The 13,647-nt window shown below is 34.4% G+C and overlaps 1 pseudogene; it reads left to right on the forward strand.

Moving 5' to 3' along the window:
- The first annotated feature begins 1,009 nt into the window (after positions 1-1,009).
- Positions 1,010-13,647, forward strand: part of LOC120779812 — a 96,851-nt pseudogene continuing 84,213 nt past the window's right edge.

Consider the following 13,647-nt stretch of genomic DNA (forward strand, 5'->3'; position numbering starts at 1 on the left):
ATTAGTTAATTTATTGCAAAATGGTATCAACGAGATTAATATTGTATATATGCGAAGCAACAAATATGTGAATATCACCTGGAGGAAGTGGTACTAGCGAAGCGTTGTCCAATGGTAAAGATGTCCACTGGTGAAGATCCAATGGTGAAGATCCAATGACGATAATGTCCCGCGATGCAGTCCAATACTGACCACCATACTCCGAAATGGCATGTGAACAACGAAACAACTTACTCGTGCCCCACGTTGGGTGCCAAAAGATGTAGGGCTATAAACCTTTTTTTATAACCGCGCAAATTTACCAAACAGTATAAGCGAAATTGTTGCAAAGGGCCAAGTAACGACACTATAAGGTGGTCAGGTATTAGACTAACTTTATTTGCACAATTCTTCTCCTTAAATAATATTCTATACAATATTTCGATACCGCTAAATATGTACATAATTCCGCTTTGTATTAATTTATATATACTTGTACATACTTGTATATATGTTATGTACTTCTAACAGTTTGTTCGATACACTTAGTTTCACTGGTTTTGTGGGGGGAATACTTACGCTGACCTTTGATTATGTATCCTTTTGTGGTTTTAGGTTTATTAAATATTTCCCAATTTTAGTGGGTAAAAATGTAGCAATTTGTATTCATGTTTCCCTTTTGCGAGAGTTAATACTTTAACCTTTAACCACAACCTTATGTTTCAGTTAACATTAAAGAAAAATCATCAAAACAACTTTATCTTAGAACAATAGAAGCGCACTACCAGTACATCAAATAATAACAACCCAAATAGTTATTTACTAGTAAACAACCAGCATCTCAATAGTATGAGCAGCGATAAGCATAGCCTATATAAGCAACTGGAACAATAGCCTCGAGGTCACTTTATCATTATCGACTGCCGATATGGTAACGACAGTTATCCGAACTACAATTAGGAAGAAGTGCAACCATTCCACAACGAACAGAACAAATATGTTCTTACACCAGACCAGAAGAAGTGGATCTGAATATGTTTAAATCAATAACACAATTTAATGGTGATTACAACGAATACAGGAATTGGAGGAAAGTAGCAACCACATTAATGGAAGACATACGACAATTCGAAGGACATAATATATATGCCCAAGCATTAATAATGATGAGAGGAAAAATTACTGGCAAAGCAGCACAGATCCTGAACAACCACAACGTAAAGAGAAACTTCCAAGACATCATCGATAGGCTAGACGATTCCTATGCCGATAAACGACCAATATACATGTATGTACGTTCTGGAGGAAGATATGACGAAAATACAACAAAAAGAACTACCACTGCATGTATATTATGACAATCTGAACCAAGCATTGAATGTAGTGCTATCCAAGATTGAGATGACACACAAGGAAGAACGAATAGTCCAAGTATTTACACAAGAAATCCAAGCTAAAGCAATCAGAACATTCGTGTAGCGAAGTGTAGCTATCAAGAACGCCATCTATGCACGAGCCTGCACAACATTAGCAGATGCCTACAGTATCGCCCGAACAATGCAACATGATTCACGCCATCAGAACCTCGAGTACATTCCACGATACAACAATCATCAGAATCATAATTTCAGCAATCAACATCAGAATAATTATTCTTGTCAACAACAACCCCCAGTTGAACCAATGGATATCGATTCATCCACCATATTCGGTAGACTAACGAGACAAGGTTACAAGAATCAGCAACAACCACCACGAAATCCGCAGCTTCGACAGAATTATCAAAATCCATTTAAGAAAGTAGCAGGAGCATTGGGATACAAACGAGAACGAGATAATACAAGTCATGCTAATATTCAACCGAAGAATCAAGGGATCAACCAAATTACACACGATCAACAATCAAATACAGAATATGAACAGGAAGAATATTTTTTAATTCTAAGGCATGGGTTACCAACGCTTGTAAGGACCACAGAAGAAGGTAACTCAGTGTATATTTTAATTGATAGTGGTGCAGAAGAAAATTATGTAAATCCAATTCCAATTCCAATTCCCTCAAGCCAAAAGGATAGTAGTATAAAGTAAAAAACAAGCCGCTACTTTACACGGTAAATCATTAATTAAATATGAAAAGAAAGTGAATATAATAGGATTCAGTATGGAATTTTTAGAACTCGATACCTTACAAGATTTCGATTTCTTGATAGGAATTAAAGGTTTAAAGCAAATGAAAGCAATGAATAGATACAGAAAAAAATATATTAATTGTGAAAAAGAATAAATTAACAAGAATAAATTATGTAAAAGGAGAAGAAATGTATAAAAAAGAAATAAATGAATTAATGAAAAGAAATGAACAGAGTAAAACATTACCCTACGTAACTACAGTAGAGGCAGAAATCAGAACAGAAACAAATAATCCTATTTGGGTCAGACAGTATCCATACCCCCAAGCGGATAGAGCATTTGTAAAAACTGAAATAAAAAAATTATTAGATAATGAAATAATACAGCCAAGCAAAAGCCCGTACAATTCACCCATATGAACAGTTTCTAAAAACGAGAATGACGAACAAGGCAACCCAAAAAGACGCAAGTTAAATGCGCAAACAATCGCTGATAGATATCCCATTCCGGACATCACCATAATGCTCCAAAACTAAGGAGAAGCACAGTACTTCACAACGTTAGAATTGGAATCAGGATTTCATGAAATTAAAATAAAAAAGAAGACAGCATTTTCAATAAATAATGCCAAATATGAATTTTTACGACTACCATTTGGACTGAAAAACGCACCGTCGATCTTTCAAAGATGCGTTGACGACATCCTCAGACCATGCATAGGAGTATGCGCATACGTGTATATAGATGATGTCCTAATATATTCAGCTAACTCTGAACAACATATGAAAGATATCACCAATATACTACACACTTTACACGCAGCCAACATGATAATTTCGGATGAAAAGTCAAAATTTTTTCAAAGACAGACAGAATTTTTAGGACATATAATTAAAAACGGTAGAATTACAGTAGATACAGGAAAAATAGAAGCTATAGATAGATACAAAACCCCTACAAATTTGAATGACTTAAGATCTTTCTTAGGAATGACCTCATATTATAGAAAATGTATAAAGGGATTTGCATCCATAACGAAATCATTAACACTCTACCTACGAGGAGAGAATGGTAATATTTCAAAGAATAAAAGTAGCTCAGTACATGTAAAATTAGATGACGAAGCACTTAAAGCAGTTGAAACCAGGGACCGGAAATAAGAGATATTTTACAATTTTTAATAAAAAAAAAATCATACATAAAGGAACATAGTAGAAAAGTTTTGATTACACCATCATGATTTTTAGGTGAACTATAAGCGAAATATTGTATGATTTTTAAATTTTGATTTTAATATATTTAGATCAAAAATAAAAGTTATTTTTGATTTTTATTTTTTTTAAGATCAACAAATAAGAATTATTTTTGATTTTTATATTTTTAAGTCAATAATAAAAATCAATTCAAAATTTGTGACATAATATGTTTCTTAATCTCTGTTAAGCTTTAAAGTAAAACTAAGGTGAACGGTTATAATAACAACAAAATGTTATGCCCCTGAACTTGGAATAACGCTGTTACTTGTTCTTTCATTTTTGTTCTTGTTATTATAAGCGTAATCTTATTGTTGTTTTCAATTTGCTAATTTCAATGCATATTGCATATTACATGATAGCATTCAATCGCGAGGGAGAAGTTGCGAAGAGCACTGCTTATTTATAAAACTGAAAAAGTAAAAGTTTAATATAAGTTCATAATGGGAAGAAAACGAAATGTATTCATACGTGGTTTTTATATTATTAAAGCCTCCAATGGAGAATGTAACCTTTGTAAAAAAAAAATTAGTGCACTCTGTTTAACTAATATGAAAAGACATTTACAAAAGGACCATAGTGATATATATGATGACAAAAGGGCTAAAATAGAAAGCTACCGTGAATATATCTACGTAAGAGTTTATTGGACGTTTGATAATGGATAAGTCGCATATATTCATATATAAAAATTGGAATGATGCAGCATTTTGTAATACATACGGCATAAATAAATAAATAAAAATTTTGAATTGATTTTTATTATTGATAAACAAAAAATAAAAATCAAAAATAACTTTTATTTTTGATCTAAATATATAAAAATCAAAAATAACTCTTATTTTTGATCTAAATATATAAAAATCAAAAATAATTTTTATTTTTGATCTAAATATATAAAAATCAAAAATAACTCTTATTTTTTGATTTTTTTGACAAAAGTCATAAGAGTTACGGTCCCTGGTTGAAATACTAAAAAATAAACTAAAAGAACAAATAGAATTATTCCACCCAGATTTTGGAAAAGGATTTGATTTGACTACAGACGCAAGCAGTCATGCGATTGGAGCTGTATTGTCACAAGGCAAGAAACCTATAGCATTCATTTCACGTACATTAACGCGAACTGAACAAAATTACTCAACAAACGAAAAAGAAAAGTTAGCAATCGTTTGGGCACTCAAGAAACTTAGGAATTATCTGTATGGTCTCACTAGTTATACTACTATTTACACCGATCATCAATCCCTAATTTTTTCAATATCAGAGGACAACGCAAATTCAAAATTAAAACGATGGAAAAATTTTATAGCAGAATGCGGAGCAAAAATTAAATATATTAAAGGAGATTTAAATGTAGTAGCCGATGCACTCAGCCGTCAAGAAAACGTAACTACGAACGACTCAATACACTCGCAAGAATCATCCTCGTCAATCAGATTTAAAGAAAGAGCACATAGAAACGCAAAAAATAATACATTAGAGATACAAGAAACTTGCTATTGGCCAAATATAAAAAATGATGTAATCCGACTAACTAGAATTGTAGCATTTGTAAAGAGAACAAATACGAACGCCACCCGACAAAACAAGTTTTTGCAAAAACACCCATACCCGAAGGTATAGGCACACAAATACAAATGGACATATTTGAAATCGATGGAACAATGTATCTCTCATGCATAGATAGATACTCAAAATACGCATATATGAGAAAATTAAACGACAAAGGAGAATTCTACAAAATATTAGAGAAAGTACTCATACAAATATTCGCATTTTGTAATAAACTAATGACAGATAACGAGACTATATTTAATAGCATAGCAGCAAAAGCTCTATTCCAACGGCTGTATATTGAACATTCAATGACCGCAACAAACCATTCAACATCGAACGCTCAAGTTGAACGGCTGCATTCAACCATTCTGGAAATTACTAGAATTCGCATTAAACAAAATAAATCAACCGCGACTGAAGAACTATTCAACGCAATCAAGGAATACAATAGGACAATACATTCCGTCACAAAAAGGAAACCTATCGAATTATTTTTTGAAAGGAGCAAGACTGAAGGAGTAAAAGAACTGATCGAAAATGAGGAGGAGTATATGCTATCATACCACAATAAAAAACGAACACAAAAGGAATTTAAAACATGACAAACAGTTTATGTGAAACAAAACCGACGAAATAAAACATATCCACTGTATATCTGAGAAACAACAACGCTACCATAGAACGTGTAGGAATGACTCATTTACTCAAGACCCAAGTATAGATCAGGAGATCTATTTTTTCCAAGAGAGGGGAGAGTTAATACTTTAACCTTTAACCATAACCTTATGTTTCAGTAAACATTAAAGAAAAATCATCAAAACAACTTTATCTTACAAAAATAGAAGCGCACTATCAGTACAAAAAATAATAACAACCCAAATAGTTATTTACTAGTTAACAACCAGCATCTCAATAGTATGAGCAGCGATAAGCATAGCCTATATAAGCAACTGGAACAATAGCCTCGAGGTCACTTTATCATTATCGACTGCCTAGTAACAAGTTACCACTTGTAACACTTGTACAGTTTAAGTGTAATATATTCAATATTGAAGTACATGTGTATACGGTGAAATATTATACAAATAAAGGATCAGTCAGAACCAATCTCATTGGCTGACTTAAAATTATGTATAGTAAGTAAGTATTTTATTCCTAGCGAGTAAATAAATTAACTTGGGCGAGACTTCAGTATTTGTACAAACTTCAAGGTATTTATAACATTACTTATTTTTGATTACACTGTTCACTGTTGATGCTCTGGATACTCCTGCACACCCACACACGCGACCGGATGGGGATTCCCAATCTGGACCAGAACTTTAAACTAAATTGGCGGATCCACGGTGGACGAGTTGGCGAGACGTGTCTTTTCGAAACGGGCGTAAAAAGCGAATTGGGGTCACCCGATCTAACCAATCCTTTTTGATCGGTTGGGTGGTGAAAACGATTATGGTGTGTAGATTTTATGATATAGTATGGTCGTGTTTGTTGCGTGGTGTGATGAATGATGTGTTGTGTGATGAATGTGGTGTTGTGGGGCGAGATTCCATGAAGTCGCATAAACATCCCGGCCCCCCTAGGCGAATTAATTGCCTAGAAGCCTCTGTAGTTTCTGTAGGGTGCTCACTACAGTGCTAAAGCCCGTCGCTTTTTTTTGCGATGATTATGATGTGGTGGTGTCTGCGAGCGTGCACCTCGGGACGGCTGAGAGCGATTGGCTCTTCGGCGTTGTATCTGATTCCCATGTTGACTGTGCCGGTGACCGGCGCACAGTGGTGCCAGAGCGGAAAAAAAGGATTTTTTTTATCATTCCAAATTTGTACCATCTTTTCAATTTAAGCTAAGAACTAATCAAATAACATTGTCCGAATACTTGGGCTTGATATATTCAATGGTTTTTTGTTGGGAGAGCTTCAAAAATCCAACAAAGTATCAACGCAAAGTTACTCAGAAAAATGTGATGAATATTGCAAAGGTTAAAACTCAAAAGTTAACTATAAAATACCAATTGTAAAGTTTCTATTTATTAAAACCAATGTTATAGATGTGATTTACATCATCAAATGTATACTTTCTTTTTCAAGATTTTTTTTAATATGATGTTTTTCATGGTCCAAAAAAATCATATATTTCACAACTTCAACAGAATATAACTATTGTGCGCAGGAGCGCGGCAAGTTAGCCACTTACACAAAATAAACTTTAAAATCTCCTTAATCGATAGAAAAAAAAATCAGCTGCCATTAGCTGCCAATTCATGAGTAATTAGCATTTTAATCTACTACAACTAGCTGTGATAACAGCGAAAATATTGCAACTTTTGTGATTATATTATATGGGAGATGGGCGTAATTGTGGGCGGATTTGCTTAATTTTTTCTGGACAAGCTTATATTTACAAAATATTACACTGTAGAAAATTTTGTTACTGTAGGATGATTTTTGATTTTTGTGTTATATGGGAGGTGGGCGTGGTTGTGGGCGGATTTTAACAAATTTTTTTTTTTCATCTAATTTAGCAATATGAGAGATGTGTGCCAAATTTCAAAGCCCTACCTCGATTCCTTCTATTTTTTGCCGCGGATTGTATGAAGCGGCACCACTGTGCGGCGTGCGTTAACTGAGCACCTCGTCGAGGGAATCGGTGAAACAATGTGTGGTGCTGTCGGTGGCAGTATTGACTTCACCCGTCTGACATACACACCAACGTAGAGGTGCGTGTCTGCCAAGCACGTCATGAAGTGGCCGTAAGCTCTAGCGAAAAAATGAATTAATCACAAACGAATCAGCTATTTTGCATTTTGAAAATTTACCTTTAATTTCGAAATCAGTGACCTCCAAAATCCCTTGATTCAAAATTTTATAAAAATTGAAGAATTTCTTAAAAATTTAAGAATTGGATACGCCATTTTGTATTTCGAAAAGAAAATAATAATAACATAAAAATATATGTATGTATATATTTATAAGCATATAGTTATGCTTTATGCTTTATGTTTGTATGCTCTTTTGTTTCCCTTATAGTTTCGCACAATTGTCATATATGTACATATGTATGTAATACGTATGTGCAATATAACGAAAGGTGCGGAATAATGGTACTAAATAAGTATACATTTTTTTATATGTTTGTAAATATATCAACATTTAAGTATGTCCGTCTTTATGCAAATGTTTTGTTAATCTGCATACGTTAGCTCAAGAAGAACGCGAAAAAGAAATAACGATAAGTACCCCATGTACGCACATATGTATATACTATAACTATGTATATACAGTAGAAATTCGATAATCCGAATAATTGATTGCAGACCCGATTCAAATTACTGAATTATTCGGATTATTGGATTATTTTTTATATGTGAAGGTATATAAGAAAAATGCTAAATTTCAATAAAAAACCAAACATGAATTCATTTATTAATAATAAAACAAACATTTAACTCTTAATTATATGCATATATTTACTTTGAGAAGTTACAAAAAATTAAGTTTTTTTTACGATTTAAAGAAATCGTTTATATTTGTTTGCTTAACATTTTTTGTGCAAAGCTCCAGCGCTTCATCTCGCAAATCCATTAAAAATAATATTTTCTGTTGATCAATATCTTTTTGTTGTGCCCATAGAATAATCTTTTTTAAATTTTCAACTGCTTCAGCATTTGAGATTTGCTCGTCTTTTTCAACATTTACTTCCGGTTCATCAGGATCTGACAACGTTAGAATATCGTCTGCAATATCACTTTCGTAGTTTTCTTCGATCCATTCATTCAAATTATCATTACTTACATTTATATTCATACAAATTTCAACAAGATCTCTCATAAAATTCGTTGTTTCAGTTTCACCTTGTATTATAGAAGACATTATATTTTGTCGAAGAGTAGCCAAGGGAATATCATCTTCAGAGATGATATTTTCATGAGAAATTTTTGACCAGCACTTTTTAAAACTTCCTCTCGAACTTTGTTCCATGCAGGTTTGAGGAAAATACATGCATCCTTTAACGCAAAAGACTTCAAAGACTTATCGTAATCTCCACCTCCTCCCATTATATGCCATAAAAGCGATTTCTTATAGTACAGTTTGGTTATTCTAATGGCGTTCTGGTCCATAGGTTGAATTAAACAGGTGCACATAGGGGGTAAAAATAAGCATTTGTAATTTTTATAAGCAAGTTCAGTAGGATGACGTGGAGCGTTATCTATTATTAGTAACGCTCTTTGGTCCTAATTGTTTTCAGTTTGGTATTGTTTAACTTGTGGAACAAAAGAATTCTGAAACCATTGCGAAAAAATATATGAAGTCATCCAATCATTCTTAGATGCGTAGTACTCTACTGGAGGAAGATTTTTGAAAGAACGCGGCTTTTTTGATTTTCCTACAACCATAATCCGCAATTTGTGATCTCCAGTCTTATTTGCACAGCAAAGAAAAGTAACCCGTTCTTTAGACATTTTTCTTCCTGGCGCAGATCTTTCCTCAGCATATACCAAAGTTTGACTAGGAAGTAATTTCCAAAAAAGGGCCAACTCATCTGCGTTATAAATTTTTGTGTCGCATAAGTCTTCTGATGATTGAAGTTCTTTCAACTGCCGTATAAGTGCAGGTACTAAATCATCTTGTGCGGATAATTTTTCGCCACAAATCTTTAAACAACGGATATTATATCGCTCCTTAAATTTTTGATACCATCCATATGACGCATTAAATATTTTGCCACTGCCATACCTATCTTTAAACATTTGTTTGGCCTTTTTGCATAAAATTTCACGTGAAAGTATCTTTTGAAGTTCCCGCTGCTTTAAAAACCAGGAGTATAGGCGTTCTTCAAACTCTTGAAATTCACCTTCTCTTAAAGTTTGACGCAGTTTTAGATTTTTAGCGCTTGCATTTTCCGATACTCTTTAAAACAAATGTATAAAAAATTAAAACTTGCAAACTAATTGTAACAGTTATGGATACAAACCTCTTAAGCTTATAACCTTTTCTTTTTATATCAGAAATAGTCAAACGTCCTACTCCGTATTTGTTGGCTAGTTCTTTATTAGATTTGCCTTTTTTTATTTCATCGATTATCTATATATTATTCTAAGACAAGGCGCTTATTTCCAGAGATCTACAAAACGTACAGAAACAAATAATACATCAAATTAAAGTGTGCGATCTGAAACTTTGCACAAATTTTACAGATTTTAAATTCATTAAACCACTTTTGATATATTTGCGTTTAAAGTTCTTCAATTTTTACATTATGATGCCACTGCTGAAAAATATTTGCTTGGGTATTTAATAAATTATACAAAACACTATATTAAACACTTTGAAAATGCATACATAAATGCTAAAATGCAAAATCATTAATTAATTTACATAGACATTTATTTTGCCAAAATATGTTCGCACAGTTTCATTTCACACTAATTTCGTCAAGTAATTATAGCGCTGCTTTTCTGGCATCCCGCCTTTTTCACTAACTGCTGGTTGACGGCACCCTGATTGTACTTTGTTGCCAGCTCAGAAAACAGATCAGGGTGCCCTGCCAGCTGACAAGCGAGAGAGCAAGAAAAGAGATTCTAATCAAGTTATCTATGACAATAAGAGAATGACGAATATTACAAATTACAAATGTTTGCTTTGGCATGTGCACTGGTACATATGTATGTACATACATATGCATGCGCTAAGGCGCTACGATTTGACATGCGCTCTCTTCTATGTTGCAGGTATATGTATGTACGAGCTAAGGAACACTGCGCTTTGACATGCGCACTCTACTTGGTTTTATATTCACACATACATACTTACAAACATATGTATGTATATATGTATGGGCGAAGATGCAAGTGCAAAATCTAACAGAAATATTGTTGTCGGCGTTATTTTGATTAGAAGTGTTATTGCGTTAGGTAAGCTTTGAGTCAGTTCAGTTTTCTTCCAAAAGTCAAGGCGGCTATTACCAGCGAATACATACATACTACATCGAATTTATTAATTAATTATTAAAACTAAAATGCCAAACCAAAGGCGAATTAGACGAAAAAGGAGTTTAACAGGTCGAAGAGAAGAGGTGAATGTTATAGATAACAAGTAATGAGGGGCTAAGTTCGGGTGTCACCGAACATTTTATACTCTCGCATGATAAAGTGATAATCGAGATTTCATTATACGTCATTTACATATTTTTCAAATACCGTATTTTTGTAAAGTTTTATTCCGCTATCATCATTGGTTCCTAATGTATGTACTCGTATTATACAGAAAAGGCATCAGATGGAATTCAAAATAGCGTTATATTGGAAGAAGGCGTGGTTGTGAACCGATTTCACCTATATTTTGTACATGTCATCAGGGTGTTAAGAAAATATTATATACCGAATTTCATTGAAATCGGTATAGTAGTTCCTGAGATATGGTTTTTGGTCCATAAGTGGGCGAGGCCACGCCCATTTTCAATTTTTAAAAAACGCCTGGGTGCAGCTTCCTTCTGCAATTTCTTCCGTAAAATTTTGTGTTTCTGACGTTTTTTGTTAGTCCGTTAACGCACTTTTAGTGATTTTCAACATAACCTTTGTATGGGAGGTGGGCGTGGTTATTATCCGATTTCTTCCATTTTTGAAATGTATATGGAAATGCCTGAAGGAAACGACTCTATAGAATTCGGTTGACATAGCTATAGTAGTTTCCGAGATATGTACAAAAACTTAGTAGGGGGCGGGGCCACGCCCACTTTTCCTAAAAAATTACGTCCAAATATGCCACTTCCTAATGCGATCCTTTGTGCCAAATTTCACTTTAATATCTTTATTTATGGCTTAGTTATGACACTTTATAGGTTTTCGGTTTCCGCCATTTTGTGGGCGTGGCAGTGGGCCGATTTTGCCCATCTTCGAACTTAACCTTCTTATGGAGCCAAGAAATACGTGTACCAAGTTTCATCATGATATCTCAATTTTTACTCAAGTTACAGCTTGCGCGGACGGACGGACAGACAGACATCCGGATTTCAACTCTACTCGTCACTCTGATCACTTTGGTATATATAATCCTATATCTGACTCTTTTAGTTTTAGGACTTACAAACAACCGTTATGTGAACAAAACTATAATACTCTCCTTAGCAACTTTGTTGCGAGAGTATAAAAAAGGAATTTTTAATTGTTAATGTATGTAAATATGTATATGAATTGACCTGTTTTATTAGAGCCGTAATCATGCAGGATCTATGGCAAGTTATTTCAAAGCTGCCCTAAACTCCGTAGTTCTTCCGGAGTATAGTTCGCTTGGGGGTTTGACTAATATATGTTTACACTGTAAAGCAAAACATTTCGGAAGTTCACAGCACACTTTTCATTGTTTTATATTCGTAATGTATGTATATACATACTTATTGTCTTAATATTTGGTTGAAATTGTTACTAGGTAAGAAATGGCTTTACGACATGTTGTCACTGCGGAAAAGTTAAACTTCAAGAATTACGTGTACCTGAGTTTTCGAAAGCTGTGTTAGAAAATGATTTGAGCTCTTGGCGGGGACACTATTTGAAGAATATTCGGCAGCTAAATAGTTCGTTTGCTTTTGCATCATTCGAAGCGAAAATTGAGGAGCCTACAGGGCGCGGACCATATTGCTTCCGAATACATGGATCAATATATCATAGGGTAAGTCCATTGTATGCAGATCATCCTTCAGAATCCTCCTACACCCAGCTGTTTATTCTTGACACGGATTAAGCAACTGATATAAGGGCACAACATAATTCAAACTGCGATAAGTATTTGCTGAGAGAAATCCACGAAATGCTTTCAAATATTAACCCCTTGGCAAATGACTATAATCATATGGCGCAGGTTGAACGCGAAGAGGAACAGAGGGCCAGAGAAGAAAATGGCAATGCTCGCCGAATTAGCATGCTACTTTTTAACAGCGCTGATCGACGTTATAATTTGCCAAACTGCTCAGAAATTGCGGCCGTTTTCACAACAGAGGATGGTGAACCACCTGGAAATCGAAAATTGCGAATATTTTCACGGAAATCTGATATGCAGAATTTATTATTTGTCTCAACGCTACATAGGTTGTGTGATCCATTAGTATATCCACTTTTGTTTCCTTATGGCGAGTCAGGATATGATGAAACTCTTCTGCATGAACAGGGTCATCGAACGGAATGTAGATTTAAATTAACCAAACTGCAGTTTGTTGCTTACCGTATGGCGATAAGAAAAGGTTTCAGCTTGCTTCATGCGTCAGGTAAACTTTGGCAACAGTATTTAGTTGACCAATATGTCAGAATTGAAGGAGCACGTCTGGCATTTCTGCGAACTCATCAGAAAGAGCTACGTGCTGAAACATATGCTGGTTTGCATGACTACTTAATGCGTGGTGCAAATATGGAAAGTGTTCGTCCTGGTATTATAGTTGTACTTCCTTCAAGTTTTGTTGGCTCCCCTCGAAATATGAACATGCATTACCGTCGCTTTTCATAACTTTTACATGCAACCCAAAATGGCCAGAAGTCATTCAGAATATTGAGAGATACCAGGGACCGGAAATGCGTCCAGAACTGATAGCCCGGGTTTTTACGCAGAAGCTCAATGAGCTTATGAAAGATATTTCCCATAGGAATGTGTTTGGAAAGGTGAAATACCACCTAAATGTCATTGAGTTTCAAAAACGGGGTCAACCACGTGCCCACATCTTAGTAGCACTTCACGAAGAA

This window comes from Bactrocera tryoni, unplaced genomic scaffold, assembly GCF_016617805.1.
Source record: "Bactrocera tryoni isolate S06 unplaced genomic scaffold, CSIRO_BtryS06_freeze2 scaffold_11, whole genome shotgun sequence".
In the NCBI taxonomy this organism is placed as follows: domain Eukaryota; kingdom Metazoa; phylum Arthropoda; class Insecta; order Diptera; family Tephritidae; genus Bactrocera; species Bactrocera tryoni.